We start from the raw sequence: 25,233 nt of genomic DNA, 5'->3' as shown, positions 1-25,233 counted from the left end.
GACTTCATCCTGAAGCCAGGGAAAATTCAAAATATATTTTTTAAACTTCAATGGAAAAATGAAACAGCCCATAACGATAGGAGATGTACTTTAGAAAGACAAGTAGGAATTTGTTCAGAGCTATACAGAATTCGTTACTTCTGATCCAAAAAATAAAACTTTGTCTGACAACTGATGTCATCACCAAGCCTTAAAACTAAGGGCCGTGGTGTCTTATGACCTTCTGCGCTCTAACAGGACAACACTTTAATGGCCCTTTGAAAACACCAGGCACTAACCACTCATCCGTCAAGCGCGTTTGGAAAAGAGCCAGTCCCACATGAGCTGTTTTTCCCCAGTTTTAAAGCTTATCCCTTCCAGCAACAAGCTCTGCTTCTTTATTTTGACAGTTTTGAACGGAAAGAGTTCCAAAATGTAGAAACACATTTCCTCGCCTTGAGAAACAGAGCGTGAGTTTATTTCATCGTGTTTTTCTTTGATGGTTTCTAGTCTTTATGCGGATGATGTCCAGTCCTGAGTTGTCCTGGAGAGGACTTCGTCTGGCTCAGTTCTGAGCGGCCAGCGCACGGCCCTGCCTGAGACAGACGCAGTCAAGGTTTGCGGGTTGACCCTTTCCAGGGACGATGAAGACGCAGGGGAGACGAGCTCCAGCAGCCTAGGACGGATGACTACAAGAACTGTTGCCTCTTCTCAGTGAGTCTGCTCCCCAGATTCTGGGTGCTGTGACCTAAGGCACCAAGACAACCCCAAGAGAGAATGCCAGCTCATGGGCACTTGTGGTCAGCTAGTCAGGAAATGCTGTGCCAACCCTGTGCACTGCCTGTGGGAATCCTAGCTGTACCCAGACTGATCAGCACATTGCCAGACATGTCTTATCTCTTCATCCCTTTGGATAAGTCCCTCCTGCTTTGCTGGGCAATGCCTGCATGCTGTCATAACTCCCCCTCCTCCCCACGTTCTTTCTAAACATTCTCATGCTTTATTGGAAGCTTGCAACCTCAGGGTGGTATGAGTGAGAGAGAAGAGAAATGAGGCAGGGAAGAAATGAGGCAATGCAAGGAGAGCAAGAAACAGAGCCACATCTATGCCCCTTCTAATTTCTCAGTATGATGGGGCTCATAATGTGTCCCCTGCTGTGTGCTCCACGTCGTTAACAAAATATGCAACTGGGATTATGTATAGGGGTTGCTCCACAGATAAGTTTTTTAAAAATTTGAGTTAAAAAAAATTATTTAACTGAAGTATAGCTGATTTACAATGTCGTGTTAATTTCTGCTGTACAGCAAAGTGATTGCGTCATGCATATATGTTCTTTTTCATATTCTTCTCAATTCTGGCTTATCACAGGATGCCGCATCCAGTTCCTTGTGCTATACAGTAAGACCTTAGTGTTACGCATCCTATATGTAATAGCTTGTCTGGTAATCCCAAACTCCCCGTCCATCCCTCCTCCACCACCCTTGGCAACCACAAGTGTGTGCTCTGTGTCTGTGAGTGTGTTGCCACTTTGTAGATAAATTCATTTGTGTCACATTTTAGATTCCACGTACAAGTGATATCGAATGGTATTCGTCTTTCTGGCTTACTTAGTGATGATCTCTAGGTCCGTCCGTGTGGCTGCAAATGACATTGTTTCATTCTTTTCACGGCTCAATAGTATTCCACTGTGTACACGTACTGCCTCTTCTTTATCCATCCGTCTGTAGATGGACATTTAGGTTGCTTCCATGTCTTGGCTCTTGAACAGTGCTGCAATGAACACAGGAGTACATGCATCTTTTTGAATTAGTGTTTTCTCCAGATACATGTCCAACAGTGGGATTGCCAGGATTGTATGGCAACCCTATTTTTAGCTTTTTGAGGAAGCTCCATACTGATTTCCATAGTGGCTGCACCAATTTACATTCCCTCCAACAGTGTAGGAGGGCTCCCTTTCGTCCACATCCTTTCCGGCATTTGTTATTTGTAGATGAAGTTTGAATTTGAAGGCTCTGTCTTTTAGCAATAGACTCGACTCCTCCCTGGGCTTCCCTGGCGGCTCAGTTGGTAAAGAATCCTCCTGCAACGCAGGAGAACCCGGTTCAATCCCTGGGTTGGGAAGATCCCCTGGAGAAGGGAAAGGCTACCCACTCCAGTAATCTGGCCTGGAGAATTCCACGGACTGTATAGTCCACGGGTCGCAAAGAGTCGGACTCGACTGAGCGACTTTCACTTCACACTCACTACTCCTCCCTATTGTGTTCAGCTGTTTCACCTATTTCTGCTACTGGCCCAGTCTTAAAGTCATCTGAACTTGCAACACCTGGTTTATAAACACAAATTTATTTATCCCACATGGACTAGCTACCATATTGGCAGAGAGATTGAGGATTAGAGGAAAGATTAGTAAGTGAAGTATATCAAACACTTAAGGCAACAATAATCTCAGCTTTACATAAACTCAGAAAATAGAAAAAGAATGAATACTTCTCAACCCATTTTGTAAGACCAGCATTACTTTCTATGAGAAAATGAAATTGCAGTTCAATATCCCCTGTAAATATAGACACAAAAATCCTTAACAAGATACTGTAAAGTCAAATCCAGTAATATATAAAAGATATAATCAAAAAAAAATGCATAATGTATCATGACCAAGTTGGAATTACCACAGAAGTACAAGTATGTTTAACATTTAAAATTAATTGATATAATTCACTACATAAGACATAAGCCATATAATTATATATACGTAAGGATCTGACAAATTTAGCATCCACCTATGATTAAAAAAAGTCTCAGCAGTCTAGGAAGGAAAAAGAACTTCTCAACCTGATAGAAGTCATCCACATAGGCTGACAGTAAACGGACTCAGAGAAGGCTGGAGGACGCGAGGGCTGTTTCTGGGTTCTGGCCCTCAAGAAGACAGGTGTTACAAATGTCGGTGCACAGGTTTTCCTGTGAACAGAAATCTTCATTTCTCTAGAAAAATGGCCAGGAAGACAATTGCTGGGGCATATGGTAGGTAATGAATATTTATTTTTTTCAGTTCAGTTCAGTCGCTCAGTTGTGTCTGACTCTTTGCGACCCCCTGAATTGCAGCACGCCAGGCCTCCCTGTCCATCACCAACTCCCGGAGTTCACCCAAACTCAAGTGCATCAAGTCAGTGATGCCATCCAGCCATCTCATCCTCTGTTGTCCCCTTCTCCTCCTGCCCCAATCCCTCCCAGCATCAGGGTCTTTTAGAAAACTGCAAATTGTTTTCCAGAGTGGTTGTACCATTTCACATTCCCATCAGCAACATGTGAGTGATCTCGTTCCTCTGCATCCTCACCAGTGTTTGGTGTTGTTGCTCTTTTTTATTTTAGCCATTTTTATAGGTGTGTAGCAAACCATCACACCATGGTTTTAATTTGCATTTTCCTAATGGCTAATAATGTTGAGTGTCTTTTCATGTGCCTGTTTTTCCTCTGTATATTTTCTTTGGTGAAATGACATGTTTTTTTCCACTATCTAATGAACTGTTTGTTAGTTTATTTTCATTAGTATTGAGTTTTGAGAAATGATATATTCTAGATGCTAGTCTTTTGTTGGACATGTGGTTTGCAAATTTTTCTTCCAGTCTGTAACTTGTCTTTGCAGCTTTTTAACAAGATTTTTCTCAGACAAAAAAAAAAAAACTTAAGAATTTTTCCTTTTCTGAGTAATGCTTTTGGGGTCAACTCTGACAACTCTTTACCTAGTTCTAGATCCCAAAGACTTTCTTCTATGCTTTTTTCTAAATGTTTTCTGTTTTACATTTAAGTTTGTTATTAGGTTTTAGTTAATATTTTAAGAGCTGTGAGACTGAGGTCATGGGGTATAATTCTGTGTTCAGTTCAGTTCAGTCGCTCAGTAGTGTCCAACTCTTTGTGACTCCATGAATCCCAGCATGCCAGGCCTCCCTGTCCATCACCAACTCCTGGAGTTCACCCAAACTCAAGTGCATCAAGTCAGTGATGCCATCCAGCCATCTCATCCTCTGTCGACCCCTTCTCCTCCTGCCCCCACCCCTCCCAGCATCAGAGTCTTTTCCAATGAGTCAGCTCTGTGCATCAGGTGGCCAAAGTATTGGAGCTTCAGCCTCAGCATCAGTCCCTCCAATGAACACCCAGGACTGGTCTCCTTTAGGATGGACTGGTTGGATCTCCTTGCAGTCCAAGGGACTCTCAAGAGTCTTCTCCAACACCACAGTTCAAAAGCTTCCATTCCTTGGCCCTCAGCTTTCTTCACAGTCCAACTCTCACATCCATACACGACCACTGGAAAAACCATAGCCTTGACTAGACGGACTTTTGTTGGCAAGTAATATCTCTGCTTTTTAATATGCTATCTGGGTTGGTCATAACTTTCCTTCCAAGGAGTAAGTGCCTTTTAATTTCCTGGCTGCAATCACCATCTGCAGAGATTTTGGAGCCCAGAAAAATAAAATCTGACACTGTTTCCACTGTTTCCCCATCTATTTCCCATGAAGTGGTGGGACCGGATGCCATGATCTTAGTTTTCTGAATGTTGAGCTCTAAGCCACCTTTTTCACTCTCCTCTTTCACTTTCATCAAGAGGCTCTTCAGTTCTTCTTCACTTTCTGCCATAAGGGTGGTGTTATCTGCATATCTGAGGTTATTGATATTTCTCCTGGATATCTTGATTCCAGCTTGTGCTTCTTCCAACTCAGCGTTTCTCATGATGTACTCTGCATATAAGTTAAATAAGGAGTATATATACTGTTAAATTCTACTTACTAGTATTTTGTTAAGGATTTTTGTATGAGGAATTTTTGGTCTATAGTTTTTTGTTTCATTTTTTATTATACTGTTTTTATCTTGTTTTGATATAAAAATAGTATGAACTTCATAAAGTGAACTGGGTGTTCCTCCTATTTCCTGGAAGAGATTGAACAGAATTAATATTAATTCTTCTTTAAATATTTGGTAGAATTTTTCAGTAAAAACTGTCTTGGCCTGTAGGCTTCTTTTTTAGGAGTTTTAAACTCAGGAATTCAATTTCCCGGATAGTTATAGGATTCTTCAAATTATCCACTTCACATTGGATGAGTTGTGATATTGACGTTTTTCCTTTCAGTTTTGTCAGTTTTGTTTCACATATTTTGCAGCTCTGTTCTTTTGTAAAGACACATTTAGGACTTGTATGTCTTTTTAATGAATTTGCCCTTTTATCTAGCCATTTGCCCTGCACTGAAGTCTACTTCATCTGATATTCATATAACCACGTGATTTTTAATTAATATTTGCATGATATATCTTTTTCTAACCTTTTGCTTTTAAGCTGCCTATACATGGGTTCTTAGAGATGGCACATAGTTGGGTCATTTTTAAAACTCACTCTGACTAGTTCCTTTTTTATTTTATTTTATTTTTTAACTTTACAATATTGCCTTAAAAACTGGAAATAGAACTGCCATATGACCCAGCAATCCCACTGCTGGGCATACACACCGAGGACACCAGAATTGAAAGAGGCATGTGTACCCCAATGTTCATCGTAGCTCCTCTTTTAAATTGCCAATTTCTGTCTTTAACTGTCCTTAAATAATAAATGACTGTTTTCATTTAAAAATTATTTATGTATTTATTTATCTGGCTGCATTGGGTCTTGGTTGCAGCATGCAGGATCTTTTGTTGTGGCTTGCAGGTTTAGTCACCCCAAGGCAAGTGGGATCTTAGTTCCCAGGTCAGGGATCGAACCCAAGGCCCCTGCACTGCAAGGTGGATTCTTAACCACTGGACCACTAGGGAAGCCCCAGGAAATGACCGTTTACATTTAAAGTAATTGCTGATATGTTAGGGCATAGGTCTGCCAATTTATATTTGTTTTACATTTGTTCTATCTTTCATTTTTCTGTTTTCCTTTCCCTGACATTTTGTGGGTTAATTGAACATTTTTTAGAATTTCATTTTTATCTACCTGTAGCATTTTTAATACATTGCTTTATATAGCTATTTTAGTGATTGTTCTATGTATTATATTATGTATACATAACTTATCAGCCTATTGCTGTCATCTTACCAGTTCAGTTCAGTTCACACTTAGTCGTGACCGACTCTTTGCGACCCCATGGACTGCAGCACGCCAGGCTTTCCGGTCCATTGTCAACTCCTGGAGCTTGCTCAAACTCATGTCCATCGAGTTGGTGAAAACATTCAACCATCTCATCCTCTGTTGTCCCTTTGTCTTCCCGCCTTCAATCTTTCCCAGTATCAGGGTCTTTTCCAAGGAGTCAACTCTTCGCATCAGGTGGCCAAAGTATTGGAGTTTCAGTTTCAACATCAGTCCTTCCAATGAGTATTCAGGACCGCTTTCCTTTAGGATGGACTGGTTGGATCTTGCAGTCCAAGGGACTCTCAAGAGTCTTCTCCAGCACCACAGTTCAAAAGCATCAATTCTTTGACACTCAGTTTTCTTCACAGTCCAACTCTCACATCCATACATGACCACTGGAAAAACCATAGCCTTAACTAGATGGACCTTTGTTGGCAAAGTAATGTCTCTGCTTTTTAATATGCTGTCTAGGTTGGTCATAGCTTTTCTTCCAAGGAGCAAGCATCTTTTAATTTCCTGGCTGCGATCACCATCTGAAGTGATTTAGAAGCCCAAAGTCTCCTAAAGTCTATCACCGTTTCCATTGTTTCTCCATCTATTTGCCATGGAGTGATGGGACCGGATGCCATGATCTCAGTTTTCTGAATGTTGGGCTTTAAGCCACCTTTTCCACTCTCCTCTTTCACTTTCATCAAGAGGCTCTTTAGTTCTTCTTCACTTTTTGCCATAAGGGTGGTGTCATCTGTATATCTGAGGTCATTGATATTTCTCCCGGAAATCTTGATTCCAGCCTGTGCTTCATCCAGCCTGGCATTTCACATGATGTACTCTGCATATAAATTAAATAAGCAGGGTGACAATATATAGCCTTGATGTACTCCTTTCCTAATTTGGAATCAGTCTGTTGTTCCATGTCCGGTTCTAACTGTTGCTTCTTGACCTGCATACAGATTTCTCAGGAGGCAGGTCCGGTGGTCTGGTATTCCCATCTTTTCCAGAATTTTCCACAGTTTGTTGTGATTTACACAGTTAAAGGCTTTGGCATAATCAATAAAGTAATCCAAAAAGTAGATGTTTATCTGGAACTCGATTGCTTTTTCTATAATCCAACGGATGTTGGAAATTTGATCTCTGGTTCCCCTGGCTTTTCTAAATCCAGATTGCACATCTAGAAGTTCACAATTCACATACTGTTGAAGCCTGGCTTGAAGAATTTTGAGCATTACTTTGCTAGTATGTGAGATGAGTGCAATCGTGCAGTAGTTTGAACATTCTTTGGCACTGCCCTTTTTGGGGATTGGAATGAAAGCACTTTTTCCAGTCCTGTGGCCATTGCTGAGTTTCTCAAATTTGCTGGCATATTGAGGCAGCACTTTCACAGCATCATCTTTTAGGATTTGAAATAGCTCAACTGGAATTCCATCACCTCCACTGGCTTTGTTTGTAGTGATGCTTCCTAAAGCCCGCTTGACTTCGCATTCCAGGATGTCTGGCTCTAGGTGGCCCTGGTTCTACGTGGTCACACTATCGTGATTATCTGGCTCATGAAGATCTTTTTTGTACAGTTCTTCTGTGTATTCTTGCCACCTCTTCTTAATATCTTCTGCTTCTGTTAGGTCCATACCATTTCTGTAGTTTATTGTGCCCACCTTTGCGTGAAATGTTCCCTTGGTATTTCTAATTTTCTTGAAGAGATCCCTAGTCTTTCCCATTCTATTATTTTCCTCTATTTCTTTACATTGATCACTGAGGAAGGCTTTCTTCTCTCTCCTTACTTTTCTTTGAAACTCTGCATTCAAATGGGCATATCTTTCCTTTTCTCCTTTGCCTTTGGCTTCTCTTCTTTTCTCTCTATTTGCAACGCCTCCTCGACAACCATTTTGCCTTTTTGCATTTCTTTTTCTTGGAGATAGTCTCGATCACTGCCTCCTGTTCAATGTCACAGACCTCCATCCGTAGCTCATCAGGCACTCTATCTATCAGATCTAGCCCTTGACTCTACTTCTCACTTCCACTGTATAATCATAAGGGATTTGATTTAGGTCATACCTGAATGGTCTAGTGGTTTTCCCTACTTTCTTCAATTTAAGTCTGAATTTGGCAAAAAGGAGTTCATGATCTGAGCCACAGTTAGCTCCTGGTCTTTTTTTGCTGACTGTATAGAGCTTCCCCATCTTTGGCTGCAAAGAATATAACCAATCTGATTTCAGTATTGACCATCTGGTGATGTCCATGTGTAGAGTCTTCTCTTGTGTTGTTGGAAGAGGGTGTTTGCTATGACCAGTGTGTTCTCTTGGCAAAACTCTATTGGCCTTTGACCTGCTTCATTCCGTACTCCAAGGCCGAATTTGCTGTTACTCCAGGTATCTCTTGACTTCCTACTTTTGCATTTCAGTCCCCTATGATGAAAAGGACATCTTTTTTGGGTGTTAATTCTAAAAGGTCTTGTAGGTCTTCAGAGAACCGTTCAACTTCAGCTTCTGCAGCGTTACTGGTTGGGGCATAGACTTGGATTACTGTGATATTGAATGGTTTGTCTTGGAAACGAACAGAGATCATTCTTTCGTTTTTGAGATTGCATCCAAGTACTGCATTTCGGACTCTTTTGTTGACTACGATGGCTACTTCATTTCTTCTAAGGGACTCCTGCCCACACTAGTAGATATAATGGTCATCTGAGTTAAATTCACCCATTCCAGTCCATCTTAGTTCGCTGATTCCTAGAATGTTGACGTTCACTCTTGCCGTCTCCTATTTGACCACTTCCAATTTGCCTTGATTAATGGACCTAGCATTCCAGGTTCCTATGCAATATTGCTCTTTACAGCATGAGACCTTGCTTCTATCACCAGTCACATCCACAGCTGGGTGTTATTTTCACTTTGGCTCTGTCTCTTCATTCTTTCTGGAGTGATTTCTACACTGATCTCCAGAAGCATATATGTGCACCTACTGACCTGGGGAGTTCATCTTTCAGTGTCATATCTTTTTGCCTTTTCACACTGTTCATGGGGTTCTCAAGGCAAGAATACTGAAGTGGTTTGCCATTCCCTTCTCCAGTGGACCACATTCTGTCACATCTCTCTACCATGACCCGTGTGTTTAGACAAGGCTGTGGTCCATGTGATCAGTTTGATCAGTTTTCTGTGACTGTGGTTTCATTGAAGCAAATTATGTTTGCTTCAATGTCAAACATAATTTAGAAAATTCAAAAGGAGAATGAAAACCTATTGTGTTTTCCTATATTTTTTCTTACTTTCCTGTTTTTCCTGTTTTATTGTCTCCTTTCTGTTTACAAAAATTCCTTCAGAAATTCTTTTCGGTCTACTGGCAAAAATTTCTCTCCTTTGAGTTTTCCTTCATCTTATAAAGTCTTGATTTTCCCTTAATTTCTAAAGACTGTTTTCTCTGAGTATAGAATTCTGAATTTTTTCTTCCAGCCCTTAATAAGTTGTGTTACTTCCTCCTGATCTCCATTAATTCTGATGAGAAATCTGGTATAATTTGAATTGTTTCTCTGACCGGTAAAGTGCCATTTCTCTCTTGTTGCTATCAAGATTTTTACCTTGATCTTTAGATTTTGGAATTTTGACTACAGTGTGTCTTGGTCTGGATTTCTCTGTGTTTATTGTATTTGGAATTTTCTCAGTTTCTTAAAGTGTATAAGTTTATGGCTGTTGCCAAATTTGGGAAGTTTTTCATGACTATTTCAGCCCTGTCCTCTTTCTCTTCTCCTCCCAGGCCTTGATGTGAAAACATTAGATTTTCTGTCATAGTCCCTTGGGTCCCCAAGGTTCTGTTAGTTTTTTTCCAATCTATCATCTCTCAAGTGTTTGTATTGAGTAATTCTTACCGTTTTGTCTTTCAGCTCACAGATGCTACCCTTTTTATGTCTGTATGTCTTTGCTGAGACTTTCTACTTTTTCATTTGTTTTGAGCATATTCATAAACTGCTTGTTGAAACATTTTTTATCATGAGTGCTTTGAAGTCTTTGTCGGACAGTCTAACATCCCTGTCATTTCAGGGTTGAGCTCTGTTTATTATCTTTTGTTCATTCAGTTTTAAATCTTTCTGGTCCTTGGCAAAGTGAGTGGTTTTTGTTTGAAACTTGGACATTCTCATATTACATATGCAACTCTGGATCTTATTTTTTTTTCTTTGTTAATTACTATCCTGAAATTCCAGCACTTCTTTTTACTTTTACTTCTTTAAAAAAAAAAAAATGTATTTATTTGTGGCCGTGCTGGCTCTTTGCTGCTGTGCGGGGCTTTTCTCTGTTGCGGTGAGTGGGGCACTCTCTAGCTGCGGTGGGCAGGCTTCTCGCTGTGGGGACTTCTCTTGTGGAGCGCGGGCTTAAGGGGGGTGGGCTTCAGTAGTTGCATCTCCCAGGCTCGATAGTTGTGGTGGATGGGCTAAGTTGTTCCACAGCATGTGGGATCTTCCTGGATCAGGGATTGAACCCCGTGTCTCCTACATTGGCAGGCAGATTAGAGAATCTGAACCATCAGCAAAGCCCCCTGGATCTTCTCTAAAGCTTCTTTTTCAGCTGCTTTCCACTCCCTCTGCTCTGGCAGGGGAGGCGGGGTGGAGTGGGGGTGTCTGCCAAGTGGAGATAGATGTCCTGCTTTCCCACCTGGCCTTTGCTGGCCTTTGCACCCATGGGTGCTCCTCATTACCGCAGGCGGGGGTGTGGGCACTCCCCTAGCCCCCACTGAAATCTCCCCAGCTGGGGCGGACAGAAGGGCTTGGGTTCCTCTCTTCACCTGGACACATGGCGTGGGAGGAGGAGTGTCCTTGTTACCACTAGGCCAGTGTGATGGGCCCGACTCTCTGCCAGGCCTCCTCTGACAAAACCCCAGTGGGGAGGAGGATAGATGCTTTGTCACTGCCAGCTTGGGGTGGAATTCTGGACTCCCCACGTGTCTCTACAGACACCACCAGAGAGGGGCCTCGTTTCCAGCTGGCAGGGGTGAAAGGCCTGGCTCCCCACTCAGTTTCCCTGACACTAGCCCAGTGGGGACGTTGGAACACCTCATTAGAGTCTGGTGTGGGCGGGGCCGTGTTTTCTTCTGTGTGTTTAGTTAAAGTAGGGCAGCGATTGTCTAAAAGTTTTCTGTCTTGCTTGGCTGCCCTTTCCTGGTCCTTTGGCTCGGGAGGCAGGTTTTTGTTGGGCTTTTGTTTTTCTGTGCCTGTTGGCATTTTCAAATACCAGCTTTTCCACCTCCAAGTCTGGGATGTGTGTGTGTTAGTGGCTCAGTCGTGTCTGGCTCTTTGTGACCTCATGGACTATAGCCCTCCAGGCTCCTCTGTTCCTGGAATTCTCCAGGCAAGAATATTGGAGTGGGTTGCCGTTTCCTTCTCCAGGGGATACACGAGGCAAAAGAAAACCCAGCGAACTGGCGGATGTGCAATTCCTTGGGTCCTGAGGTCCCTACTCAGCCCACCTGCTTCTTTCCCCCTTTAAGAATCTTCTTATATTGTTGTTGTTGTTCCTTGTTCAAGTCTCTAAGTCGTGTCCGACTCTTTGTGACCCCATGGCCTGCAGCACGCCTCGCTTCCCTGTCCTTCACCATCACCCAGAGCTTGCTCAGACTCATGTCCATCGAGCCGGTGATGCCATCTAACCATCTCATCCTCTGTCGCCCCCTTCTCCTCCTGCCCTCCATCTTTAGCTTTATATAAAGCATTCATAATTTTCAGCTGTACTTAGTGGGAGGAATAGGGAAAAGTACATGGACTCTATCTTTCCAGAAGCAGAAATGTCTCCCTGTGATATTTTTGCAACTTCCTGTGAGTCTATAATCATTTTGAAGTTAGAATTTTAAAAGAAATTTAAACATAGATGTCTCACCAATTCAAGTGTAAGAATCTGAGACAGTTACTCTAGGAGAAGAAGCCTGTTCATCGATTTACATCAAAGTGTGATAAACTCCAAAAGACAGCAGCTCAGCGGGAGGGGTGGGGGTGTGTGGGGGAGGGGTGGGGAAGGTGGGGGAGGGGCTGATGTCACCAGGAGTACATTATCCAGGCAGCCCTGCCCTAAGCACTGGGGGCTGGCTGGGCCGGCAGCTGGGGACAGACGTGTGGGGCTGTGTCGCAGAAGATCACCAAGCACTTTTCACATCAGTTCAGTTCAGTCGCTCAGTTGTGTCTGACTCTTTGTGACCCCATGGACTGCAGCACGCCTCGCTTCCCTGTCCTTCACCATCGCCCGGAGCTTGCTCAAACTCATGTCCGTCGAGCCGGTGATGCCGTCCAACCATCTCATCCTCTGTCGTCCCCTTCTCCTCCTGCCCTCACTCTTTCCCAGTATTCAGTCTTCAATATAAGGCCTCATTACCGCTCCCCCGTGGGGGTCCTCCAGGGCCGGCCCAGGAGGCACACAGCTGCTGCCTGTTAGAGCTGGAAGGGTCCTTGGGGACCATCCGCCCAGCCCCCACCCTGCAGCAGGAAGCGAGGCCACGGCCCCGCAGCTCCAGCCAGGCGGTGGAAGCCGGCCCGAGGCAGGCCGTCTGGCTGCGAGGGAAGCTGGGCTGGGGAGAGGCCCGCAGAGGGGGCCCAGCTGGCCAGCCGGACTCCTGACTGGGGCAGCCAGGAGCATCTGGAAAGCATCACTCACTTTGACCAATCGGTGTTTAAAGGCCAGACAAAGCCACAGTGAGCACAGCCGGGTTTTCTCCCCCTTCCAAGTCGAACAGCACATCTGGGTGTTTCATTTTAGCTCACGGTCGCTTGCTGCCACAGACTGCCTTAGCGGGTGGTGGGGGACGGGAGCCTCTTGCCATCAGAGGACAGAGTTACCCACCTTTAACTCCCAGGGCTAGGCTGATTTCACAAAAACAGAAATTCACACCTGCCTAAAGAAAACTGGAAACGGATGTTCAGATTTCAATTTGTATTCTAATTCTGAACCAGGCCCTGGGGCGAGATGGGGTGGGAGGGGGCCTTGGATAAAAGTGAGATTAAGTCCCTGCCCCAAGCTGTCTGCCATCTTGTGGGATACAGGAAAGAGAATGTGGGCCGCGTGGAAATCAGGGCACTTGTTCAAAAGGACGACCGCACACCTGCAGTCTCTTCCTTGGGGTCCCTTCTGTGACCCCAGCCTCCCCTGGATCACCTCCAGTCCCACCAGCCACAGCCTCACCCGCCCTTCCCACACTGTGCTCTGGGGGCTTGGTCCTGGGTCTCTTCTCCCTCCACTCTCTCCTGGACGAATTCCACCTCCCCCTGTGGCCCCAGTTACCATCTCTTTACCACTCACCCCCCACCACCAATTCACAGCCCCAGGCAAGCCCTTCCCTCTAAACCCAGACATACGCATCCAACATGGCTTCTTGGGTGTTTTCAGGGTCCTCGGGGCTCAACCTGTTTAAAAATACATGCATTGGGGCTTCCATGGTCGTCCAATGGTTAAGACACTTGCACTACCCCTGCAGGGGGTACGGCTTTGACCTCTGGTTGGGGGACCAAGATCTCGCGTGCCACACGGCATGGCCAAAAAGGAAAAAAAATAACAAAGCTACATGTATCCTGTTATAGGCTGAACTGTGTCTTTCCAAAATTCATCTGTTGAAACCCTGACCCTCAGAACGTGACCGCACTTGCAGGTGGGGTCTTTGAAGAGGTGATTAAGTTAAAATGAGATCGTTAGGGTGGGTCCTAATGCAATATGAAAGTCAAAGTTGCTCAGTTGTGTCCGACTCTTTGTGAACCTGTGGACTATACAGTCCATGGAATTCTCCAGGCCAGAACACTGGAGTGGGTAGCCTTTCCCTTCTTCAGGGGATCTTCTCAACCCAGGGATCAAACCCAGGTCTCCCGCATTGGAGGCGATTCTTTAGCAGCTGAGCCGCCATGGCAGCCTGGTGTCTTTCTAAGAAGAGGAGATCAGGACAGAAAGGAGGATGGCTGTGTGAGGACTCAAGAAGATGCCCATCTGTGGGCCCAGGAGAGAGGTCTCAGCAGGAACCAGCCCTGCAGCCACTGTGACCTTGAACTTCCAGCTTCCAGCACCTGGAGACGACAAGCGTGCCTAGATCTGCGTTGTGTTTCAGCTCCCTCAGCCTGCAGTCTTTGTGACGGCAGCGCTAGCAGCTAATACACAGGCTTTCACCCCCACCTGGCTCGCCTCCTGTGTCTCTGTCCTTTGTGAAGGACACCTCCACCAGCTAACGGCTCGAGCCAGAAAGAAGCTAAAGGTTCCTCTGCTTCCTCCTTATCTGTGCTGCCCACAGTTGTCCGCAGCCACTCCACGTTGTTGTTTAAAGTGTGTATTTATTTATTTTTGGCTGCGCTGGGTCTTGGGGGCGGCACACGGCTCTCCGTTGCTGTGCAGAGCCTTTCTCCGGTTGCGGGGAGTGGAGGCTTCTCTCCGCTGTGGTCCTCGGGCTTCTCCCTGCCTTGGCTTCCCTTGTCGCGGAGCTCTAGCCCTAGAGCGTGGGTAGTTACGGCCCACAGGCTTAGCTCCCCTGCGGCAGGTGGCGTCTTGGTTCCCAGGCCAGGGATTGAAGCCGTTTCCCCTACATTGGAAGGCAAATTCGTAACCCATGGACCACCAGCGGAACCCCCTACATGGCTCTTAAATCATTAACTTCTCTCCATGTCTTCAGTGACCATCCCCCAACACTGACTGACCGCACAGTAGCCAGAACTGCCAAGCTTGGTGTTTCTCAGCAGCTGGAGCCTCAGTGGGCACAACCCTACATGGCCAGGTGGGTCAGCACTTTGTGGCAACGGGGGCCTGCATGTGGGTGCCACCCAGACATCCCTCCATAAGCCACAGACCGTGACCCAGAATGCACACTGCTGTGGTGTTTGGAAATCACACGAGGAACTTGGGTATTACCCCCAGTTCACACCTCTTACAGTCATAGAAGGCATGCGTGCCTGCTCAGTCATGTCAACTCTTTGCGACCCCATGAACTGTAGCCCATCAGGCTCCTCTGTCCATGGGATTTTTTTAGCCAAGAACACTGGAATGAGTTGCCATTTCCTCCACCGGGGGATCTTCCTGACCCAGGAATTGAACCCACGTCTCCCACATCTCTTGCATTGCAGGTGGATTCTTTACCTGCTGAACTTTTGGGGGAGCCCCCATAGTCATGGTGTAATTTCAGAATGAGGTGTTTAGGAGAGTAAGTGTTCCCTACTTAGGGCTCCTCTCAAGTCAGAAAGTCCCACCCTGGACTCCCAGGATGCTGTCCCCATTAACCCAAATGTGTCTCCTGGGAGGAAGTGCGAGGCTGAGGCTCGTTCACCAAGCATCTTCCTGAGCGTTTCCTGGTGTGTTGCCAAGATCCTGGCCTCTGGTTCATTGAAATGAATGGAATGTCCACGTGATTCACGTGTCTGGGTGCTTTCTCTCCAGGCCTCTGCAGGATCGTTTCACACAGGCACAGGACGCCAGCAAGCCAGGGGCACAAACAAGTAGGAGAGAAGACAGACTAGAAGCTTGCAACCGTCAGCTCTAGAAAGATGCTGTTTACAGCAAGTATTAGGTCTGTGGTCTGGATCACCGACGGGAGCCTAACCCGGAATCCTGGTCTAGGAGGGGGGTGCAGGGAAGAGAGAGATGGGGCCCTTCTCTGCCAAACCCTGCCCACAGCAGCCAGGCCTGTCTCCTAGGACCCACTCTCGCCTGCAGGAGGTGGGCTGTGAACACGGAGAAGCTGCCAGGCGTCCCGTGACAGACATACACAGTGCGAGCCGCAGACCCAAAGGAAGGAAGGAGGGAGCTGGTCCGAACAGAGACCAAAAATATTGACGCTCAAGTGCGCACACCGAAAGATAAAGAAGAGGGAGTTGCCAGGCAGGCTGGATGGACAGACAACCGCGAAACGGTCTCGTATGGGGTGGGGGTTGGAGTACAACTGGAGCAGGATGGGCGAGGGCCCACTGGAAGGTGGCTGCAGCGACAGGCAGGAGCCCGGCCACGGAGGGCTTGGACCACGCCCGCCTGCTCCAATGTTACACAGAGGGATGCCCAGAGGCTGGGCAGAGGGACCGGTCAGCTATGTGTAAAGAAGCTTAAGGGACTCCTGGTGGCCCAGTGGTTAAGACTCTGCCTTCCAACTCGGGGGACGTGGGTTCAATCCCTGGTCAGGGAACTGAGATCCCACATGTCTTAGGGCAACTAAGCCTGAGTACTGCAACTACCGAGCCCACGCACCCTGGAGCCTGTGTGCCGCCTCTAGAGAGTCCGTGTGCTGCAACGAAAGATTCCACGTGAGGCAAGGAAGATACCACGAGCTGCAGCCAGGACCGTACTCAGCCAAACAGACAAAGAAACCCAAAAAGAAGCTTGGACCTCACAGACTTACAGAAGGAGCTCTTGGTTGCCAGGTGGAAGGGTTGGGGGAAGGGATAGTTAGAGAGTTTGGGATGGACGTGTGCCCACTGCTGTATTCAAAGTGGATAACCAACAAAGGCCCACTGTATAGTCAGGGAACGCCGCTCAATGTTAGGTGGCAGCCTGGATTGAAGGGGAGTTTGGGGCAGAATGGGTACATGTGTATGTACGACTGAGTCCCTCTGCTGTCCATCCAAAACTGTCACAACATTGTTAACTGGCTATACTACAACATAAAATAAAAAGTATAAAAAATAAAAATAAAAAGAAGCTTGGCCCCATGGCCCTTGTATTTTCAAATGACAACCTCAGTTTGCCCATCTGTCAAATGGGGATAATAAGAGAATGTGCCTCATGGGGCTCGGTGCAGATTGATGAGTTGATACCACTAGACATGCTCAGAATAGTGCCTGGCACACACAGCGTAAGTACAGATCAATATATATCGTGTCACTGGGACAGGCCCTGGGTGGCAGGCTCCGGAACACTGTGCTCTTGTGATTGATGGCCTCCTTGCTGAGGGAAGTCAGGGCCGCCCAGCACGAAGCTGTTCACTGCATGTGACGCCAGACCAAGGGGCGAATGGTGGCCCGGATGCCACCCACTGCAAATTGGCCAAACCGAATGCCTGGACATGGGGCCACACCCATCCAGAGAGTGGACGCCCTTTTCCAACTTGCCAAGCCTTCCATCGGGAGAGGCAGCTGGGGACTTTCTTTAATTTGTGCCTGATTTCCTGGGGTCCCTGGGAAAGGCCAAGAGGGCTCCCTTGTCACTACCGTTTAGGGTGAGGGCTGGAAGCTAAGCGGACATCTCAGTGTGGGGTTCGGGGTAGGGAGGTGAATTAGGAGGGAGGCCCCCCACCTCGACCCCCCAGGTCAAGGCCCCTTCTAGGGGGCACGCTTCCAGGGCCAGGTGCAGGCCAGTGGAATGCCACAATAAACTAGAACCCACAGAACTTCAGAAGTGAGTGTCCCCAATGAGTGTCTCCAGCTCCAGACTGAGCTTCGTGTTCAACAAAGAACTTAGAGTCAAAGAAGCCTGGATTCAGATCTCAGCGTCCCCAGGCCGCTGGGGCCGGGGCCTGACCTGCTAGGGCTCAGCTTTCTCATCTAGAGCGTGGCGTGATGATAACAGCTCCCCCGGCGCCTAGCAACAAGACGTGAAAAAGGCACAGATGGCAACCAGCACGGTGCCCAGCAAGGAGTGGATGCCCCAGAAATACCAGCAACTCACAGTCCATCCAAGGCAGGGAAACATGCACAAATAGTTTCCACCCATCCCTAAAATCCACGAGAAGGTCGTAATTTGGCCAGAGGTTCATTTTAATTAGCTAGCAGCAGGAAAGATGGATTCAGGAATGTGAGTGCTTGATGATTTCCCCAGGTGGTAGGGGAAAATATGAAATGACAAAAACAAACCAAGAAACATTCTTGAGGGGGAAAAAGAGAGAGAAAGGGCCCTGTTACTAGCGCTGCCTAAATATAGCAGAGTGTATTTTTGTAGATGGCAAAAATGGTGTCCAGGCTGGGGAAGAAAATGCTGCCTCTTCCCAAGTTTTCCCACTTGCTCTTTCATGAATCAAGGTGTCCAGGCACGTCTGGAAGCGTCCAGTTGAGGGAGTGTCAGCTTGTCAGCCTGACCGCTGGTCACCAGCCAGTGCAGAGGGACGAAGCCTAACCATTTTCCAACCCTTCCCATCAGACCCAACGTAGCGATCAGACTGGGAGACCTTGTTCTTTCTTTTTTTTTTAAATTTTTATTGGCGTGTAGTCACACTACAATGTTGAGTTAAGTTTCTGCTGTACAGCAAAGTGACTCAGCTGCACATATACAGGCATCCCTTCTCTGGATTTCCTTCCCGTCTAGGTCGCCACAGAGCGCTGACCAGAGCTCCCCGTGCTGTGCAGCCGGTTCTCATCAGTTACCTGTTTAATCATAGTGTTGGGAGACCTTGTTCTTTCTCACCTCCATGGGGCTTTTCTTTTCATCTGCATTTTAAAAAGGAAAAGATGAACAGGAACTCCACAAAGGGGCTTCAGAGGCAGAATTTGGTCAAAGAGTTTCACAAACAAACAGGCGGCCTGCAGCCTTTCAAGCCCCTAATTGGGAACAGGTTAGGGGAGGCGGAGCTGGGAGGCCATGTGGTTCCCGACAGCGGCCTTGTCCTCGGAATTCTTTTGCTCTGATTTCGACATAAGCCATAACACCACCATGCAGAACCAATTAAAGTGGCTCCTCAGAGGGGGCCGAGCCTCGGGTAGGTCCGGGTGGCTGGAGGGGACACCCTGGGACAGCCTCCTCTGTGGGGGGCCACCCCCCACCACTGTCCTCCCAGAGGAAAACCGCAGGCGTTTATCATGAGTTCGCTGACAAGCTGGAGCATTCTGTGGGTGGCCAAGAAGGTGATGACCTAGGAACTGACCGCTGGTTGGGAGCAACCAGGGCATCAGCCATTTGGAAAGGGCAGTGGTCCATTTACACGATATGAGGGGAGAGTGGGAAATTCCCCTTCCAGATAGCAACCTTTGGCTGCAGAAATGACCTTCAGTGCCAAATTCAAGAGAAGTGCTGCGTGGGGAGGGCGGGGTTTTAGGGTGGGTGGGAGCTGCTGAGGGGTGGAGTCTGTTTGGCATCTGATTAAATAAAGCATCCAAGAGCTCTTTCAGCAAACATCGGTGGGTGCCAACGTCGTGTCAAATCCTGACTCTGCCGTTGACCCACCAAGTGACCTCGGACCACAACCTCGCCGACCCTGGCCTTGATTTCTCACCTGCAAATGGGTGTGATTATAGTGTGCAGCCCACAGGTTGTAGACAGGCTGCACACGAACCAGTTCAAGCAAAATGCTTTGGAAAGAGCAGGGGTGCAGCAAGCATCAGATTCCACTAGAGGGGTCACCATGTTGACAAAACCACACTGAGCTGGCAGCTTTGCCTCCTGGGTATCATGGGCACACTGGTAGAGCAGCAGGTTTAGGGAAATTCACCCAACAAATATTTAGTTCCTAGCTGCTTTCTAAGGCAAAGATTCATGTAGTCAAAGCTATGGTTTTTCCAGTAGTCAGGTATGGATGTGTGAGTTGGACTGTAAAGAAGGCTGAGCACCGAAGAATTGATCCTTTTGAACTGTGGTGTTGGAGAAGACTCTTGAGAGTCCCTGGGACAGCAAGGAGATCCAACCAGTCCATCCTAAAGGAAATCAATCCTGAATATTCATTAGAAGGACTGAAACTGAAGCTCCAATACTTTGGCCACTGGATGCAAAGATCTGACTCATTGGAAGAGACCCTGATGCTGGGAAAGATTGAAGGCGGGAGGAGAAGGGGACAACAGAGGATTAGATGGTCCTCTGGAGGAGGACTCCAACCAGGACAGGGGCCAGGGGACGAGGGGACTAAATCAGAGAGAAAAGGGCCAGCATTTGACAGCTGTGAGAGCGGCACAGGCAGGGGAGGGGGAGGCCAGGAATGATTTCCAGATTTCCAGCACAGGACGAGGCGGTGCCTTTCCTCTACGTGGCGTCTACAGATAGCAGAGCGGGTTTGGAGAAAATGGTGACTTTCGTCTGGACGTGTCGAGTTTGAGAAGCTTGTGGACAGCCCCGTGCAGAGAGCTCTAGTGGCTGATGGGACAGGCCGGAGGAGGTGGGAGGTGGGTGTGCCATTTTGGCTGCAGGATATTTACTACCACCCAGTGACTCCTTCCCCCAGGACACTTCATCCCAGTCCTCCTGATCCCGGCTGGGAGAGAGGAGGAGTATTGCAACATCCCGAGGTGATTTATAGGGAAAACGTCTTGTGTGTTTGTTTCTCAGCACTGCCTTCCAAGTGGGAATCTAAAACCCCACATTCTGATCCGAAGTGTAATTTCCAGTCATTTCCACCAACAACATTTGGTTCTTATTATCAAAAGATACTCACACAGATGTAGCATTAAAATCTTGGCTTCAGTGGATAAAGAAAACAAGATAATCTAAAGTATTGCAGCAACTCTCAGACATTTACGATTCCAAGAAATGGTTGTTGGAAAACTGCTCTAGAATATCCATTTCCCAGTGTGTTTCTGGGTGGAAGGAAGACAGCCAGTTGGTGAATTTCAGGCTGTTGAACTGAACTCTCAATCGGGAAGGTCCTAGGGCCTTAGACAGTGAATTCCTTGGAGACAAAGACCCGGGCATTTCCCCCTGGCATCCCCCAGACCTGACCCACAGGCAGGCATACCCACAGGGCTCACTAAGTGTGTGTTGACTGAAAAAAGAAACAGCTGAATCCCGTGGTTAGGACATGCTAGGTTTTCTCATTTGACATTTCCTTTCAAAGGCTCTGAGGGCTTAAGTTACAGGGAGAGGCGGCTTCTCTAAGTCAGAAATGGAAAAATATTTATACGGAACTGATGTTTTGAACTTTAATGGAGAACTTTATCTTTCCTATGTCAAATTCTGTATTAGTGGTTTGAGGTCCCTTCAAATCCCAGTAACTGGTGTGGTTTTCCCCATTCATGAGTCCTGGATATCCTGAAAGCACTTTTTTTTTAAATGTAGTAATAGCTAATATTTGTGAAGTATATCTTATGTGCCAAGGACTTTAATGAATTATCTCGTTTAATCCTAACAACAGTTCTGGAATGATGACATGCTTATTATATACAGACCTCGTGACTCAGCCTTGGGAAATGTAGGCAATTTTTCCAAGAGCCATCGCTAGTGAGAGGCAGAGCTGGTGTTTGAGCCTAAGGGATGTGACCCCAGGGCCCAATTACCCACTGTTCCTGGTGCTTCATGGCAACTCACTCCCAGTATTCTTGCCTGGAAAATCCCATGGATAGCGGAGCCTGGTGGGCTGCAGTCCAGGGGCCGCAAAGAGTCAGACACGACTGAGTAACTGAACACGGCACACCTGGTGTTCCTGTGCTGACAGTGAGTTGGGGGCAGGTGGGATGGGTCTTCATAAACACTCATCTGCTGACTCTTCTTTTGGTAACCCTGAGCTAGGTGGTGTTATGGTGCCATTTTACAGCTGGGAAAACTGAGCCTTGCAGAGGTTAAGCTGCCTGACACAACAGGGACTTGAACCTGGGTCTGAGGATGCCAGCGTGCCCCTTTGTCTTCCCATCAGCCCCAGCGCTGTGCTCCTCCCTCTGCGGCCCCCGACACCCCTCCTTGCCCGAGACCTACCCACGCTCCATCAGACAGCAGGTCTCCATCAGGTCCTTCTGGGGCACCCACGCTGAGAGGGGTCTGCTTCAGCCCCGGGAATCTCCAGGACCCTGTAGGATCTCAGTGGAATGTGGCCACACCATGTGTGGATCAAGAGGCAAAAGGCATGGAGCACCTGCAGCTGATTCTTCGTGAAGGCAGCCTGGGTCCCAGCACACATCCTTCCTTTCGGCATCTCCCAGCTGGTTCTTCATGAAGGCAGCCTGGGTCCCAGCACACATCCTTCCTTTCGGCATCTCCCGTGCTGTTCGTCCTGCGCGCCTGGCCACGTGGACACAATCGAGCGACCGATCCATGCGATCCCTCTTAGGAGGCTGGCTTGCTTGGCAGGTCTGAGTCAAGGTCAGGGAAGCCTGTCTTCCTCCCTTGTGGTGCCTCAGTGACGAGCCAGCCCCCCCCCCCGCCCCACCCACCTGCCCCAGCGTGCAGCTGGCCTCTTGCAGCACAGAAGAGAGGACTGGGTTCCCCGAAAACAGCCTCAGATGATGCAGGAAGCTCCCTTCTATGGCACGAGCACCAGGAGCCCATTCTCACCATCTGCCCTCCGCCTCACTGTCATGGGATCCAGGAGTGTCGGTTTACGGAGGCCTCTGTGGACCAGGCCTCAACACAGACATTGCATGGAGTCCTCCCATCGGCCCAGCCAGGTGAGCAGGTTTATCTCCAATTTACAGGTGAAAGGGGAAGTCCAAAGTGGGCTTTGGGACCACACAGCCCAGACGCTCAGTTGGTGGTGGTGGTGGTGTTCAGTCGCTCACAGTCGTATCCTACTCTTTGCGACCCCATGGACTGCAGCACGCCAGGCTTCCCTGTCCTTCACCAACTCCCAGAGCTCGCTCAAACTCATGTCCGAGTTGGTGATGCCATCCAACCATCTCATCCTGTCGCCCCCTTCTCCTCCTGCCTTCAATCTTTCCCAGCATCAGGGTCTTTTCCAATGAGTCAGCTCTTTGTATCAGGTGGCCAAAGTATTGGCGCTTCAGTTTCAGTCCTTCCAATGAATATTCAGGGTTGATTTCTTTTATAATTGACTGTTTTGATCTCCTTGCTGTCCAAGGGACTCTCAGCTCAGCTCAGTACTGCCTGGTTTTGAGCAAATCCCTTCACCTCTCTGGGCCTTGGTTTGTTCATCTCATCAGCAAAATGGGTGCAATACAAGGGTTCTTCATCTGGGTCCACAGATTCCTGAGAGACCCTTGGAAAGGATAGAGGGGTCCCATAAAAGAGGATGGGAAAAGTTACCTCTTTGTTTCCACCAACCTATAACTGAGGTGTAGCAGTTCCTCCACCAACACCTCCAGAGGCACCAGTCTGACTCCCAGGAGAAGTCACAGTCCTGCAAAGGCCTGGATGGTCAATGCCAAGCCCTCTCCCCCTCCCCTCCCCTCCCCCACTCTGCTCCAGCCTCCTGGACCCCTCGAGCAGCCTCCCTCCTCAGGACCCACGCACTTGCTGTTTCCTCTGCCTGGGAAGGTTGTGGTCCTCAGGCCTCCAGATTATGTCAGCATCTTCTCGCTGAAGTCTTCCTGCAGTCGTGGACGCTGTGAGGCCTTGTCCAGGCCCCTCTGCAGGGGTGGAGGACAGTCGTGGACGCTGTGAGGCCTTGTCCAGACCCCTCTGCAGGAGTGGAGGACAGTCGTGGACGCTGTGAGGCCTTGTCCAGACCCCTCTGCAGGGGTGGAGGACAGTCGTGGACACTGTGAGGCCTTGTCCAGACCCCTCTGCAGGGGTGGAGGACTGGTCCCCTGACTGCTGAGAGGCGCCCTTGGCTCTCAGCCCTTTGGAGGATTGTCTCTGCATCCCAGGTGGCTCAGTTGGTAAAGAATCTGCCTGCAATGCAGAAGATCCTGGTTCAGTCCCTAGGTCAGGAAGATCCCCTGGAGAAGAAAATGGGAGCCCACTCTAGTGCCGTTGTCGTGGTAAATCTCATCGACAGAGGAGCCTGGCAAGCTACAGTCCATGGGGTCACAAAGAGTCAGACACGTCTGAGCGACTAAACCACCTCCAGCACCATCTTCTGAAGAAAACCTCCTGTTTGAGGACGTGTGTCCTTCCAAGGCAGCCTCATCCAATGACCGATCAACACAGGGTTTGAAAGTCAGATCTGAGACAATTCTGAAGGCTCATCTGTGTCCTCAGCTCCCTGGGGGTTGGCTGAGGCTTTTGGCCTGAATCTCAGTTCAACTTCTCCCAATGCCCAATCCTGCTTCTCCTCCTCCTCCTCCACTTGGGGATCCCAACTGCACTCCCCAGTAAATACCCGCACCCTAATCTCCAAATTGAACGTCCCAGGTGGCACTGGAGGTAAAGAACCTGCCTACCAATGCAGAAGACATAAGAGTAATGGATTCGATCCCTGGGTTGGGAAGATCCCCTGGAGGAAGGCATGGCAACCCACTCCAGTGTTCTTGCCTGGAGAATCCCCACAGACAGAGGAGCCTGGTGGGCTACAGTCCATGGAGTTGCAAAGAATGGCCCACAACTGAAGTGACTTAGCACACACACACAGCATCTACAAATCCGAGCCTGCTCCCCTGAGAGCTGAGTGACCCTGGTCACCCCACCTAAGATTGCAGACCCTCTCCACACTCACTGATGAGCCCTCCTTCCCGGCTGGCACCCATCACCATCCACAGGCCCAGATTCACTTGTCTGTTGTCTGTCCTCCCACCAGAATGCAGGCTCCATAAGCACAGGGTCTTATTTTGCCATTTCACTGCCCAGAACAGTGTCAGGCGCCATAACATCCACTCAGAATTCGTGGAATGAATGGTAGTGAGTAGCCACACCGTCCTTGACTTGTGGTCAACAAAATCCTCCACATCCTCTCTCTCTCCACGCTCTGTCGACTCTGACCTTCCAAGCTTGTATAATTGACCTCGGGGCCTGACTCCAGATCTGGACAATGTATCACGGCTAAATCCCATCCTGCTGATTCTCTGGGTCCTGGGTCTGGCTCTAATGTGCTGAAGACCTGAGAAGCAATTATTTTTTAAAATTTTTATTGGAGTATAATCGCTTTATGCTGCTGTGCGAGTTTCTACTGTACAGCAAAGTACACCAGCCATACATGTACACATATCTCTCCCTCTTGGACTTCCTTCCCAATCAGGTCACCACAGTGCGTTAAGCAGAGCTCGCTACACTCTCAAATTGGGATTTGGGTGTTGGAGAAGACCCTTGAGAGTCCCCTGGACTGCAAGGAGATCACATCAGTCCATCCTAAAGGAGATCAGCCCTGAGTATTCACTGGAAGGACTGATGCTGAACATGAAGCTCCAATCCTTTGGCCACGTGATGCAAAGAACTGACTCATTGGAAAAGACCCTGGTGCTGGGAAAGACTGAAGGCAAAAGGAGAAGTGGGCAGCAGAGGATGAGATGGATAAATAGCATCACTGACTCAATGGACATGAATTTGAGCAAACCCTGGGAGATAGTGAAGGGCAGCCTGACATGCTGCATCATGGGGTCACAAAGAGTCGGACGTGACTTAGCAAATGACCAGCAACAACAACCTGTGCTCTACAGTATGCTGAGAAGCATGCATTTTAGAACTTCATCCAGGTCATCATTAAAAATGCTGGTA

General features: G+C 47.9%; 1 long non-coding RNA gene across 2 annotated transcripts; it reads left to right on the top strand.

The window, feature by feature from the left end:
* Nucleotides 1-233: 233 nt before the first annotated feature.
* Nucleotides 234-19,023, top strand: LOC100848536 (uncharacterized). Of its 2 annotated transcripts, XR_807041.4 has the most exons (4): nt 234-693; nt 14,690-14,791; nt 15,448-15,577; nt 15,724-19,023. It is a non-coding gene; the product is annotated as an uncharacterized lncRNA (long non-coding RNA). The 2 variants fall into 2 exon arrangements; XR_234798.5 differs by having other exon boundaries at nt 239-693; nt 15,448-19,023.
* The last annotated feature ends 6,210 nt before the right edge of the window (nt 19,024-25,233 follow it).

Source organism: Bos taurus, chromosome 5, assembly GCF_002263795.3.
Source record: "Bos taurus isolate L1 Dominette 01449 registration number 42190680 breed Hereford chromosome 5, ARS-UCD2.0, whole genome shotgun sequence".
NCBI lineage: Eukaryota > Metazoa > Chordata > Mammalia > Artiodactyla > Bovidae > Bos > Bos taurus.
This window is presented reverse-complemented; position numbering and strand designations above follow the sequence as displayed.